Source organism: Adiantum capillus-veneris, chromosome 20, assembly GCF_014529385.1.
Source record: "Adiantum capillus-veneris isolate H3 chromosome 20, ASM1452938v2, whole genome shotgun sequence".
NCBI classification, from domain to species: domain Eukaryota; kingdom Viridiplantae; phylum Streptophyta; class Polypodiopsida; order Polypodiales; family Pteridaceae; genus Adiantum; species Adiantum capillus-veneris.
The window spans coordinates 134,461,532-134,477,543 of record NC_140950.1 but is presented as its reverse complement, the minus strand read 5'-3'; positions in this window follow the sequence as shown (position 1 = coordinate 134,477,543).

Here is a 16,012-nt window from a genome sequence, read left to right as displayed (position 1 = left end):
CTCTCTCCCTCTCTTTGCACACACTCATCGGGGGGGCGCACACGCCATCACACACCCGGCATCACATGCAACAGATTAGAGCAGGAGAAGGGGGGGGGTAAAGGAAATAGCACGACAAGAAACGCCCGTTTTCAATAAGGGGAACTCACTCCCTGCTCAAAAAAACACTATAGCCACACTCCGCTTCACAAAATACATAGGAGGAGGCGCCCTCTCGGCCCTCTGCAGATAAAAACCACTCTTGGCTCTTTTCCCTGTGGCTCCCAAGCCTCACGAGGCGACAAAAAGCCCTCAAAAATGATAAAAAAGACTCCTTTATAGAAGGGAAGCACCCATTTTTAGCATGTTTGGCCTCTTTCCGACACATGGCAAGCTCTTTTAGACTCTTTTGCATGGTTTTTTATCTCATTCTCCCACTCTCACTCGCCTACCCTGCTGTGGGACCTTCCCCTTACCTGAGGGGGGGAGGCAATAGCGATGTCGCTATTGCCCCCTCCCTTTCCCTCAAAATTTCGGTGTCCCATGGGCTCGCGGGACCATTCCCCCACTGGGGTTGCCACGTCATCACCGCCAATCGGCCGCCTGCACAGGTGCGCGCCTTCTGGCCATCCAAAATTCGCCAGGAAACAGCCCTGTAGGGCCGCGTTGGGCCAACACAGCGTCGCCTGCTCTTCCGCCATGGCCGAGAGCTCACAAGAAGCCCACTCTCCTTCGTTATGCTCAAGAAGGCCTCACACCCCTGCCTTTATACATTGTCATGCTGCCTCCGCCGTGCGCATGTGGGGTGATCACCTTGCCACGTGGCACTCATGGGTTCAAGTTACCCTCAACCTCTTCAAAAAATATATAAAAGACTCATTTTTTTCCTTTTTTTGGCCCTCTTTCCCAAGCTCCCTTTCACTGCTCCAAAGTCCTACTACCGAGCCGCAAAGCCCGGCCAAATCTTCACTGTATCGGGTCAGTACCACATAAACATGCCCTCCCTCTGACTTCTCTAAGTTTGCCGTCCGAGGCCGCCAAAATACCGGGAAATGCATCTGCAAATACTTGACCACCAAATGCTCCATTTTTTGTCCACACTGTAACTCAATGCTCAGGCCTTAAAATCACGAGCCGCGACTTCCTGATAACTCCACATAGCACAACTTATCACCGATAACCTTGGCGAGGCCGCAAATTTGTCAAATGGCACATCCTCCAATGCGGCCAAGTGGGCTCAGACCCGGCCCCCTCGAAATCTTCAACAGGCCATATCTTGCCATCCAGAGCTCCGATTCGCAATCCGAAAAGACAGGCATGCTCCACAACTTGAGCACTACACATGTATACAATGACATCAACCCGGGCCACATGTCCCCAGCTGCCCTGTCCGTCGGGGATCTGCTACACACTTCAACTTTAAATTGCAATATCTTGAGCACCAGGGCTCTGTTTGACAAGCCGTCTGGACCGGCTTCTAGAGCACACTGAAGACAACATTATAGCACATAAAACCCACATCTCAGACAGAGTAGGCCACCAACCTGCTTGGATCTTTGCAGGACATCTTTGGCCTAAAAAACCACTTCAAGCATACATTCCCGCTATCCTTTGACTACCTAGGGCCTTGGCACATGCCCTAGCCTTCTACACTGCACTCAGCTGCTGCCTTTGCCTGGCATTGACCATCTTCTAGCTCGGACCAACTTTAGTTGCAACATCATTTCCCACCCCCTCGTTGAGCATTTATGTTCAACCACTCATGGCCTTATTGCACTAAAATGCTGCACACCACAAACAGACTCATTGTACACTACAAAAAACCCTAGCATATGTACACCACTAGCACCTGCTACCCGTTGTCTTTGCTCATGCGGGTTGCGCAACCCCCTGCTTTATCTGTAATCACCCACCTGGGTCAAACACCTTGCATTGGTCTTCTCCATCCACTTGCAACAACCTTGCATAGTGCCACACCAAGGCACACACCCAACTGCTTAACCAAACTGCCATCCACATGCTTTTACCACTCCAAGCACTCCTTGGCAAACTGCCCACTTGCAACCAAGCATCTCCAAGAACAACAAATAGAGCATCTTCTTGGTCACCATCTTGCTCAAACAACACTCGCGACCTATCTGACCCGCCTTCCCATCCATACAAAGCTAGATCCTCGTCTAGCAGATCCTGCACCTGCTCAACAGCATACTGCACAGCTACCTTGATTAGCATTCCCTTCAACCACCACTCACAGACCTCCTTACAAAGCTTGGACACCACCTTGGAATCCGCATCACCTGTCATAGAAGGCATTGATTGCATAGGAAGCACCTCCTCCTTTAACTCTCCTTTTCCCTTCTCACCTACCATGAACTCAATTCCAGCATCGTCGAGCTCCTCCTCGTTAATTGGCCCTTCAAGGTTAATAAGCACTGCTTGCTTGTCCGCTTGAACCACCTGCTCTTGTATTGCTGTATCCTCAAGCTCTGCCAAGGAAGAGAGAAACTCGTTCTCTACCGCATCCTCTTCGTCTTCTTCCATAGGTACCGCTGCTCTAACCCTCTTGGCAAAAATTTACACCTTCTGCACCACCATGGCATACTCTACTGCTATCTTCATCAACATGGCCATTAGCATGGCACTGCACACCAGATTTACCTGCTCTTCACCACATGTAGGGCTAAACTGCTCCATTTGGTCTTCACTAAGCACTTCACGCTGCTCCTCGCACATATTCACTGCCTCTTCACTCACATGCAAGAGGTCGAACTCATCATACCTAGATTGGGATGATTCCATCTCCCAACTCGTGTCTTTGTCCATAGAGCTACTGCCATTTGACACAGTCTCCTCTTCAGTTTCAAGCTCAGGAATCTCCTCTAGCTTCACCGCTTCAACCTCGTCTGCAAACCGTGCTCCTTGCTCTTTACCGCACTTTAATGGAGCTTCAACATCCGCACTCAAACTTGGCAGCACTTCCTTTGTCCATTCAGGAACCACTTGCACTTCCTCCACTATTGGAACTGCTCTAGCCGGCATCTTCGGCATAGGAACCATTCTGTCTCTTTGCAGCCAAAGAAACCCTGGCTCTTCTCGCACCTGCACTTCTCCTTGCATCACCTGTGGCTTGGCTACCACCACATCACATTGCTTTGGCATCATTGCACCTTGCAAACACCGCCTAGCCTCACGCTTTTTCAAAATCTTCTTAGTTCGCCCTCTCGCTAGAGCTACTGCCTCCTCATACGACATTGGGCCATCTAACTTCACCTTATCTCGCACTTCTTCATGCAAGCAATCCATGAACTTACACAATTTCAAAAAACTGACATTTTTTGCGGCAGTTACCTTGATTAATATCCCCCAAAGGGCTTCAAACTCCCACTCGAACGCTTGAAAATCTCCCTCCAAGCTTTGCTTCAAACTGTCTAGCTTCCTCTTTACCTCATCTAGCTACGCATCCGCTACAAACTTGCTTCGAAAAGCCGCCTCCAGGGCTTCGCAATCTGATTTTTCTTCTTCACCAAGACTATCGAACCATAGCTGTGCTTTACCACGGAACCAGGAGCGGGAACACCTATACCGCACCATCTTCTCTCGATAAACCGCTTTCCAACACGAACAATCCGTAGTCTTGAAGCCAAGTTTCCGCATCTTCAACCCCAGTGAAAATGGGAAATCCCGTCCAAGCCATCACTAGCAGCACCTGCTCTTCAAAGGCCGCACCTTTGGGATCACCAAAATCAGTGCTTCGACTTCAACTAGGAGCATCAGTGTGCTCCTCAATGGGGGCACCAGAAGATGGAGAGGGGGAATGTTGGAACACGCCCAGCACACAAAGCGAGTTGCCGTCTATAGCTCAGGGCACACACATCACCCCAATCCACTTAGTGAGCACCTTCGACTCACAGAATTCACACTATCACACACACGATCAAACACAACTTGACGCACCGCAGCGCACACGAACTCAAATAGACCACAAATCAACCCGCACCCACAAAACGGCTACAATCATCGCCTACCCTTGCACACATACCACACACTCCCTCTCTCCCTCTCTTTGCACACACTCATCGGAGGGATGCACACGCCATCACACACCCGGCATCACATGCAACAGAACAGAGCAGGAGAGGGGGGGGGGGGGAAAGGAAATAGCACGACAAGAAACGCCCGTTTTCAATGGGGGGAACTCACTCCCTGCTCAAAAAAACACTGTAGCCACACTCAGCTTCACAAAATACATAGGGGGAGGCGCCCTCTCGGCCCTCTGCAGATAAAAACCACTCTTGGCTCTTTTCCCTATGGCTCCCAAGCCTCACGAGGCGACAAAAAGCCCTCAAAAATGATAAAAAAGACTCCTTTATAGAAGGGGAGCACCCATTTTTAGCATGTTTGGCCTCTTTTCGACACATGGCGAGCTCTTTTAGACTCTTTTGCATGGTTTTTTATCTCATTCTCCCACTCTCACTCGCCTACCCTGCTGTGGGACCTTCCCCTTACCTGAGGGGGGGAGGCAATAGCGATGTCTCTATTGCCCCCTCCCTTTCCCTCAAACTTTCGGCGTTCCATGGGCTCGCGGGACCATTCCCCCACTGGGGTTGCCATGTCATCACCGCCAGTCGGCCGCCTGCTCGGGCGCGCGCCTTCTGGCCATCCAAAATCCGCCACGAAATAGCCCCACAGGGCTGCGTTGGGCCAACAGAGCGCTGCCTGCTCTTCCGCCATGGCCGAGAGCTCACAAGGAGCCCACTCTCCTTCGTTATGCTCAAGAAGGGCTCACGCCCCTACCTTTATACATTGTCATGCTGCCTCCACCCTGCGCATGTGGGGTGATCACCCTGCCACATGGAACTCATGGGTTCAAGGCACCCTCAACCTCTTCAAAAAATATATAAAAGACTCATTTTTTTCCTTTTTTTGGCCCTCTTTCCCAAGTTCCCTTTCACTGCTCCAAAGTCCTACTGCCGAGCCGCAAAGCCCCGCCAAATCTTCACTGTATCGGGTCAGTACCACATAAACGTGCCCTCCCTCTGACTTCTCTATGTTCGCCGTGGAAGGCCGCCAAAAAACCGGGAAATGCATCTGCAAATACTTGACCGCCAAATGCTCCATTTTTTGTCCACACTGTAACTCAATGCTCAGGCCTTAAAATCACGAGCCGCGACTTCCTGATAACTCCACATAGCACAACTTATCACCGATAACCTTGGCGAGGCCGCAAATTTGTCAAATGGCACATCCTCCAATGCGGCCAAGTGGGCTCAGACCCGGCCCCCTCGAAATCTTCAACAGGCCATATCTTGCCATCCAGAGCTCCGATTCGCAATCCGAAAAGACAGGCATGCTCCACAACTTGAGCACTACACATGTATACAATGACATCAACCCGGGCCACATGTCCCCAGCTGCCCTGTCCGTCGGGGATCTGCTACACACTTCAACTTTAAATTGCAATATCTTGAGCACCAGGGCTCCGTTTGACAAGCCGTCTGGACCGGCTTCTAGAGCACACTGAAGACAACATTATAGCACATAAAACCCACATCTCAGACACAGTAGGCCACCAACCTGCTTGGCTCTTTGTAGCACATATTTGGCCTAAAAAACCGCTTCAAGCATACATTCCCGCTATCCTTTGGCTGCCTAGGGTCTTGGCACATGCCCTAGCCTTCTGCACTGCACTCAGTTGCTGCCTTTGCCTGGCATTGACCATCTCCTAGCTCGGACCAGCTTTAGCTGCACCAACATGAGATCACCCCCAATGTTGAACACTATGTTGGCTTTTCCTCCATCTGAAGAGTATGCCTCATAAAGAAATTCATGGCCCTGTTGCTTCAAATTCAATCCATGATTGAAATAGATTAGAAAACATATGATACCTATCAAACCTATTGCCTTAAGTAGAGATGCTTCAACAATTGCATATCAATTATGAAGAGAACAATAAATTAGGAGAATCCAATGTACTTACACCTTTTTGTAACTCAATTCAGGCCATGCTTTCCTTAAATGTTTTGTAAGATTCAAACCAACAATGTAACATGGCATGTAGTAAACAAATTTTGCAAGGTTCAAGCATACCACATATGTATGTCTCAAATGCATGTGCAATACTAAAAGTAAAAATCATTATTAAAATTAATGCTCATTCATGCTTGCAAATCCATGCAGATGAATGGAGATTGCAAAGTCTAATAACAACATTGTTGCAAACCGGGCATTGATAAGCTCATATATACCCCTTGCAAAGTAATCATTGCACAAGTTTCAATTCAAACCACCAAATTGAAATTGAAACTAAAACTTGAAAATGAGTACTTGGAATCTTGTCAAACCAATATGTCTCCCAATACGTCAAAGAATCCTCAATAGATACCTTGCATGGTGAAAAGAATCCCACCATATTGTGTGTCTTACACAATCTTTGTAAAAGACTTGCATCCATCCCTAAAGCCTTACTCTTGAAGCAAATTTGTGGAAGACACAAAAAAAAAATCTCTATCCCGGCTCCCTTTAAGATTCACCTAATTCAACTTGTTAACCTTGGTTGGAGTGGCCCTTGATGATACAACTCCTTGCAAATTTTTGGGCCTTGAAGGGCTCCCAATCCATGGACTTGAAGGCTGATGCTATGTCATTAATGAAAATATCTAGTGGGAATGGCCTTGAAAAATTAATGGCCACTTAGGGCCTCAAGTGTGAAAGCACTTGGAAGAAAATCCATGGCAGGTTGTAGGCGGCAGCCAACAAATAAAGAGAGAGAGAGTGTAGGAGGTGCAACTTACCTACATGGTGCTCATGCCTGTTACAAAAAATGATCCTCATGACAACACACTCCCATCAAGACAACAAGGGCCGATTCTATGCAAGTGGACACCAGTGACCTTCTATGTATAAGCCCTTTTTGCCATTGTGGGCACAACCCCATCAAGCCCGCCATAGCCTTGATTGAAGGAGAAGGAGTCTCATGCAAAGGCTCATCTCCATGACCTTCCATGCTTCTCCCCCTCCTCCATGGTTTCCCTTATACCGTGAGCTCTAAAACTAATGTAAGAACATAGAGACTACCGCACTTTCCCTAGTACCCATCAACATTGCCAACTTCTACCACATTGCACTCACGCTTCTCTATGCACAAATCACTTACATATTGAGTATCTTTCAACATGCACTCAATTAATGATGCTCAAATTTGTCAAAAAGGTTTTTATTAGCCTTGGAAAGAGGGGGTTTTCCACCCATGCCATGGCCTTTCAAATTGCTGTAGGAGGAACCTCAAATGTGCTCATTGTGGTTGGTCATATAGCCTCTCCAAAGATCGCTGTGAAACTCTTCCTTTTTCACTTGTTATTATGCTATTTATCTTAGGCTATTGAAGATAGTGAATCCACACTCAATGTACTTGCACATAGAGTTTTAGACATTAACCATTTTGGGCAAGACCTACCTCTCACACACTTTTGTTGAGCACTATGATGAAGTATGAACTTCATTTCCAAGAAAACCATTGGATAATGGATAAGAAGGAGTACATAAAGATTCAAGCAACAAGAAAGACAAAGAAAATGAAGAACTTTACAATATTTTTTTGGAAATTTTTGTTTTGTATGCCATGCCTCCATTGGCATTCACTTACTTTGATGATTTTGAATACAACTTTGAGGAGAGGAGAATCATCCAAAACAAAGATAGACCACAACAAGAATCAACAAAAAATACACTTTGTAGTTGACGTCAACAACAAATCAATGACAAATAATTTGAAGATCAGAAATACGAATCCTTCACCTTTGACTCTCCAACATTGGAGGCATATTTTTTAGAGCAACATAGTTTTCTTGAGCCTACCCACCTTGATAGCATACATTCTCAAGGGAGGCACATATTTTGATCCTACACCCTACTGGCACATTCTCTAGGGGAGAACGTCCTACACCCTACTATTAAATTCTCTAAGGGAGGATACTTTTTATTTTGGGTACTACCTAGACACACAAGGGGAGGGGTGTGTGCCATACTTCACACCACCAACTGATACACCTATGTAAAGCCCATTTATTTTAGATGAGGCCTGCATTAACATCATCACTTATGTAATATATTCTCTCTCTTTACTCCTATAAAAGAAGCCATATCTACACACTTTGTACACCATTACTTGAGCCAACTTTGGAATCACCATTTGCATTTAGTTTGTAATCAATTTGTTTAATGACTTTCTAGTTCTATTAGAGTTAGTATCTCTCCCTAATATCTTGACATTAACTCACTAACCACATCATGAATGGCTCACTTGCATTTCCACCATAGCTAGATCTTTCACCTTGAAGGTGGTCAATCAAGTCAAAATTGAATTTTTGAGATTTTGAGCATTCAATCATTTGACATAATGGCCATCATTGCACTTGTGAAAAATTTAATTTTGCCATCATCGCAAGTTTTTCATAAACTATGCCCTAACCTTGCAAAGTACAAACCTATTATGGTCTCATGAGCTTAGCTCAAGTACAAGTGTTGTTCCTAAGGTTTTATGCATAAACTCATAATTCCATTAGAACTTTTTGTATACAATCTTCTTGGCAGTAACTAGTACATCATGGGTCAAATTCTGATATGGTCATTAGAGTTACAATTCCCATCTTGTACCATCTCTAGAAAAAAAAGGTAAGCATTTGTAGATCATCACCTACCCCCTTGGGTGCTTCTCCTAATATAACTCTAGAAAGGTGATTAGGCCCCTTTTTTATTGCAACAAAGCAATCATATTTTAATAATTTTATGAACCATATCAAAATTATACCTTTGTTACATGGCTTGTTTGTTGAGATGTCGAGCTCTACACCTTGAGCTGGCATCTACTACGGGTCTTGGCCGCTTACGACATTTACTCACTAGCGCATTAGGTGACCGACACGGAGGATCTCTGCCAGTGATTCTACAGCTGGACTACACTTATAGTGCCAGCCTAGTACGCTTCTAGCGAGTTCACACTTAGTGACCGCATGTACATATGTGCTACTTTTCAGCTGTAGCACTTAGTCATTTTGTACTCTCTTTTCTGTGAAGAAGAAGAAGAAGCTTTCCATCTCTGTGTGCTTTGTGCTTGTCTTGTGTAGCTCTCTTGCATCCTCATTCTTTACATGGTATCAGAGCCTGGTGCAGGCAAGAGAGGCTAAGAGAGCAAGAACATCACAATCCCTTCGTTCGCAATCCACGACCAGATTTTCGCACAAGTTTTAGGGGTTTTTCGCACAAGTTTCTGAACAGGTCTCCAAAGTGCAGTATACAGAGATTTACTGTACAAGTACAGTGGTTGTATGTGCGCTTGATTGTGGACACCCGTTGAGTGTAGAAAGCGTTACAGGTACCACGATAGCAGGTTCAGGAGATTTGTAGGTTTTTGCAGATTGCAGCTATTTTGTCTTAGTGCTTCAAGATGTCTGACGGTTTCAGTCAGATTGTTACTGAGAAGCTTGAGAAAAATAACTACCCTGCATGGAAGTTCAGAATAACAAATTTCCTAAAAGGAAAAGGTTATTGGGACTATGTAGAAGGAGACAATGAAAAGGAACCAGAGATTCCCGAGGCAAATGCTACAGCAGAACAAAGGAAAGCTTTGAGGGACTGGCAACAAGGCCAGAGCAAAGTGATGTATTGGCTTTCTATGAGCATAAAAGATGGCATGATGGGCTATCTACAGGATGCTGAAACCCCCGCCATTGCATGGAGAAACTTAGGCAGAGTGTTCGAGGTGAACACCAAGGCCAGGAAGCTTCAACTAAAGTCGGAGCTAAATCAGGTTAAGAGGAACAACCTCTCAATCAATGATTATGCCTTGAAGATCAAGAGTATCATTGAGGCTCTTGAATCTATTAAAGTCTCAGTGGAAGACGATGACATTGTTCGTGCATGCTTGGATGGTCTAGAAGATGAGTATGTACATTTTAGGTCTTCCATGAATACAAGAGACGACATCCCCGTGTTCCAAGATTTGATTTCTATGCTTATTCTTGAGGAGAAGAACCTTGACACATCTTCTTCTCATGGCAGAAATAATTCTGAACATGTCTTCTATTCTAACTCCAGCAGAGGTAGAGGTAGAGGTCGTGGTCGAGGCCCAAAGGGTTGCAGGGGCCAATTTTTGGAAGGCCAATCAAATCAAAACAATACAGGTGGTGGCAGGGGAAACCAGTCTCAAGGCAAGGGGAGTCAAAGAGGTCGTGGTGCAGGATCAAGCAGGGAGCAACATACTCCAGATAGCAGAGAATGTTAGACTTGTGGTGAAAGAGGTCACATGTCACGTGATTGTCCAAAGGGAAAAGCAAGTGGAAAGAGAGAACAGGGCAACTATGCATCTACTAGCAGAGATGCGGATGACAGCAAAAACGAGCGCATGTTTGTTATGCAGCATGTAATGAATACAATGACTGCAGAGAATTCCACCCAAGATGATGTTTGGTATGTGGATTCAGGTGCCTCTAATCACATGACGTCTCGTGGAGAGTGGTTTAGAGATATGCGCAAACCAGATGTGTCAGGCTATGTGCAGACAGGAGATGACATAGCTCACCCCATTGCTCATGTAGGGGACATACCTCTAAATACGAAGAGTGGGAAATCAAAGTACTTAGCAGATGTACTTCATGTCCCAAACATTACAAAGGATCTTGTTTTTGTTGGACAAATGGTTGAGCAGGGTTTGCAGGTTCGCCTCAATCCAAATGGCTGTTATGTAGAAGATTTCCAGAATGCTTGTAAGGTGATCACAGAGGGCAAATGTGTGGGCAGAATGTTTACGCTGAATGTAGACATGCCTGAGGTAAAAGATGCATTATTTGCACAGGGCACAGGTGTTGTAGCTGATGTTGACATTTGGCACAAACGCATTGGCCATGTCAATGAGCAGAGATTGCGCAGCATGCAATCAAAACAGATTGTAAAAGGTTTGCCCAAATTCAAGGTGGATGGTATGCATAAAGTGTGTGCAGCATGCCAGTTTGGAAAACAGTCAAAGGGCTCATTTCCACATGAGCGCAATGTATGTAAAAAGCCACTTGAGGTGGTGCACACAGATGTTTGGCGTCCAACCAATACTGCAAGTATACATGGTTGCAGGTATTATGTCTCTTTCATTGATGACCATACAAGGAAAGTATGGGTCTACTTCATGCGTAACAAAAGTGAAGTGTTTGGTCACTTTCAAGACTTCAAAGTCATGATTGAGAAGGAGACAGATATGCAAATCAAGACATTGAGATCAGATGGAGGAGGAGAGTACTTCTCCAATGATTTTTCAGTTTTTCTACGAATGAATGGTATACGCAGGCAGTTTACATGCAGATATACTCCACAACAGAATGGGGTCGCAGAAAGGAAAAATAGGCACATTGCAGAGGTTGCACGTGAATTGATGAATGAGAAGAATATTCCTCATCATTTCTGGGCTGAAGCTATAAATACAGCTGTGTACATTATGAACAGGACACCTACAGTTGCGGTGCATGATGTAACACCTGAGGAAAAGTTTACAGGTACAAAGCCTGATTTGTCACACTTGAAAGTGTTTGGCTTCATAGCTTACATGCATTTACCAGATGAGTTGCGTAGGAAATTGGATCCTAAAGCAGAGAAATGTATTCTTGTGGGATATTCCCTTGAACAAAAGGGGTACAAGTGCTACAATCCTACTACACGAGAATTACGAGTGAGCAGAGATGTAGTCTTTGATGAGATGAGCAGCTGGTACAGTAATGCACATGGCACTATTGGGGCTGATGTAAAAGATGATGTGGTTGTATAAAATGTGAGGCCACAGTCACAGGTTTTGAGTGGACCACAAGAGTCCTCTTCTCGTGGCTCTGTTGAGAAACCATGGAACGGTAGACTACGTACACAGGTTACTCCACCAACAGGTACAGGGAATGTATCACGAAAAGGAAAGGAAAAGGTTGATGAACCTCCCTTTATGGCTGATGCATCATCAGGTTTTTCACATGTAGACATGGATTCAGATGGTTTTGAACAAAGTCTTGATGAGGAATTTGGAATTCCGGCTGTCAGGACACCTGGTGTAAGGAAAGTACAAGAAGATGCTAGAGGGCAAAGGAGTGACCCAGGACCGCGCAGATCTAATAGAGTCAGAAATCCAGTTCAAAAATTGACTTATGATGGGTATCTAGCGCATCACCAAGCCTACATGGCTAAGGTGATATAGGATGTGGAGACCACATGTTTTGAGGATGCAGTTGGAAATGTGCATTGGGATGATGAAATGAATGAAGAGATGGATGCATTAGAAGAAAATGACACATGGGAGTTGGTGCCATTGCCAAGTGGCAAGAAAGCCGTTGGCTGTAAATGGGTGTATAAAACCAAGCATAAGGCTGATGGTAGCATTGAGCGTCACAAGGCAAGGCTGGTCGCAAAGGGTTATGCACAGACGTATGGCATAGACTATGAGGAGACCTTTGCTCCAGTGGCAAAGATGACGACTGTGAGAGATGTCATAGCAGTGGCTGCATCTAGAGGATGGATTATGCATCAAATGGATGTAAAGAATGCCTTCTTGAATGGTGAGTTGCAAGAGGAAGTGTAAATGGATCAGCCACCTGGTTATGTCGATCCAGGTTACCCAGATTATGTATGTAGACTTCTCAAAGCTTTGTATGGTTTGAAGCAGGGCTCTAGAGCATGGTATGACAGGATTGCCAAGTATCTTGTCAGTATTGGTTTTAGGAGAGCTCATGCTGATCATTCACTCTATGTACGTGAGAGTGATGTGGGGATTGTGGTCATTACCATATATGTAGATGACCTTATTATTGTTGGTGACAATGCTATGGAGATTGACCATGTGAAGGGTCTTCTCAAACAGGAGTTTGAAATGAAAGATTTAGGCGAGTTGTGCTACTTTCTTGGCATTGAGGTGATCAGGACTCCAGAGGGTGTATGGCTATCACAGAGACAGTATGCTTTGGACATGTTGTCAAAGTATGGTATGTCTGATTGTAAGCCAATTTCTATTCCCTTGGATGTGAATGCAAAGCTGAGTGCAGAGAAGGGTGATGTTGTTGAGGATGTCAACATGTATAGGAAGATTGTGGGTAGTATAATCTACTTGACTATCATGAGGCCAGACTTGAGCTACACAGTAGGCTTGGAGAGTCAGTTCATGCAGCTTCCGAGGAAGCCACATTTGGATGGAGTACGACGCACACTTAGGTATGTGCAAGGTACTCTTGACTACGCACTGTTCTATGTAGCAGATGCACCATTAGCATTGTATGGGTATACAGATGCAGATTGGGCAGGTAGCATTGTTGATAGGAGATCTACGAGTGGCTTCATGTTCTCTTTTGGGAGTGCTGCTGTTACTTGGAGCAGCAAAAAGCAGCCTACAATTGCTTTATCGAGCACAGAGGCCGAGTACAGAGGTGCAGCAGTTGCGGCGTGCGAGGTAGCTTGGCTACGCACATTACTTGAGGACTTGGGAGTGCAGGTGGACCAGCAGATTTTTATCCATTGTGACAACCTCAGCAGCATGCAGTTGGCTAGGAACCCAGTGTTCCATGTCAGGACCAAACACATAGAGGTCCATTACCACTATGTTCGAGAGCGAGTGTTGGCGGGCGACATCGACTTGGTCTACGTCAGCACAGAGGAGCAGATAGCGGATATCTTTACCAAGGCCCTCGGAGCTGAGAAGCTTCAACATTTTCGGACTATGCTTGGACTCTGCGACATGCAGAGCTCGAGGGGGAGTGTTGAGATGTCTAGCTCTACACCTTGAGCTGGCATCCACTACGGGTCTTGGCCGCTTACGACATTTACTCACTGGCACGTTAGGTGACCGACAGGGAGGATCTCTGCCAGTGATTCTATAGCTGGACTACACTTATAGTGCCAGCCTAGTACGCTTCTAGCGAGTTCACACCTAGTGACCGCATGTACATATGTGCTACTTTTCAGCTTTAGCACTTAGTCATTTTGTACTCTCTTTTCTGTGAAGAAGAAGAAGAAGCTTTCCATCTTTGTGTGCTTTGTGCTTGTCTTGTGTAGCTCTCTTGCATCCTCATTCTTTACATTGTTTACTAAATAGAGTAGGGCTTGGTGGTCTACAAAGAAGATAAACTTGTTGGACAAAAGATAATGCCAAAATTTCTTTAAAGCACATATCATTCATAATCCTTTCATTTCAATGATGGTGTAGCATAGTAAATTGGAAATTCATGGTCTACAAAGAAGGTAAACTTGTTGGACAAACGAGAATTGCAAAATTTCTTTCGAGCATATAACATTTTTAACCCTCCCCTTTCAGTGGCGGTATAGTTATTCTTTGTAGTAATCAACTACCTACTAGCATAGAAAATTGGAAAATGCATTGTGCCTTCATCAGGTTGAGCTAATACACAACCAATAGAAAAATCTGATGCACCTACATGAACATGGAAAATATTATTCCAATTAAGTGTCTTTAAAATTGGTGCATTTGAGTGTCTTTATGATTGGTGTAGTAATCAATGCATCCAATGTTTGAATCAGATCCTTCCATTCACCAGTCCAGTTGAAGCTAGCAATCAAAGCATAGAGAGGCTTTGCTACTATGGCATACATGTATTTAAGTCTTCTATAGTATTCAGAATGTCCCATGAATGCTTGTAATTCTCAAACTATTGTTGGTCTTGCCAATTTTGTGATGGCTTTGATCCTTTTGAGATCCATTGAAATCTTGTTTATTAGCACCATGCTAACAAAGTTACTTTCTGTCGTGGAGTGTATGTTTAAAGTGTCATTTACTTCGATCCATTCACAAGTGGAATCTATAGATATTGATATAAGTTTCTTGTAAAGGTTCTTTATAATTGCTATTGCTGATCCTCTTGCTAAAATTAGGTGATAACTCACAAAATAAGCATAGAAACTGCATTTTAGCTAAAGGAGGCGTATTGGGGCATCAATGCTAAGCTATTGAGTGCATTTTGAGCCAAAATGGTTTAGATCAAGTTAGCCCAATAGATAATAAGACTTTTGTTTCTTGAAAAGTATATAACATGCGTAAATGAGACCCTACACACTTGTATTTAGACTCTTTGTACTCGACCTATGAGCTTGTTGATGTTTGGAGCTCATTTGCTCAGTAAACCATCAAGATTTTCTTGCCAATGTGACGATTGGATTTTGTTGTTTACAGTTGAGTGTTGCATTGAGTGGATAGGGATTGAGTGTAATTTTTGAGGCGTTGACAACCTATTGTGTCCTCCATGTGCTAGTTGTGTCAGCAATGTGATACGGATTGACATTTATATATGCGGTTCTTTTTGTGTCAACAATAAGACAGAGTGAGGCTTGGCAGTCCACGTACATTTGATGTTGTTATCAGGGACGAGGTGACCTAAACTAGAGAAAAACTCAATGCTTGGATATCATTGTCCATCTCTTCCTCTAGGTTTACTAGGAAAAAAACACCATCTTCTAAAAACCGCATATTTGAGAAGCATCGTCCTCAGCTATCTAGAGGTTTCTTGGGAGTAGTTGTACTTGCTGAGGACCTTTAGGCATAGAATAGGTTTTTCTCAAGTGGTTGATGAGTTGGACTATCTCAAAGTTTGAAAGATGACACTAAAGTCGTCAAGACCAAGACAAAAACAATAATAAATGTAGTATTTGTTAACACTTTTCACTACCTTTGTGTCTTTATGATTAGGAGTATGTTAAGTAGACAACTTAATGGATTTCCTACCTACCTCACTCTCTAAATTGTCATCAATAGGTTGTTCCTTGAAATTTTAGAGTTTTCAAAGACCACCAAAGAACACTTCCTGTCAAAATTTGGTCTTGGAAGTGCTGTGTAAACATTGTTTTGCAAAAATTGGCTTTGAAACTTGAAACTGATGCAAACCTAGTTCATCTATGTGGTATCAAAGGAAGAATGGTATAATCAACCTCAAACTATTGTTAACTGAGTCAACGTCAGTTTTAACAGGAACTGTTAAACACCGAAGACGTATGTATGCACATCGAGGATGAA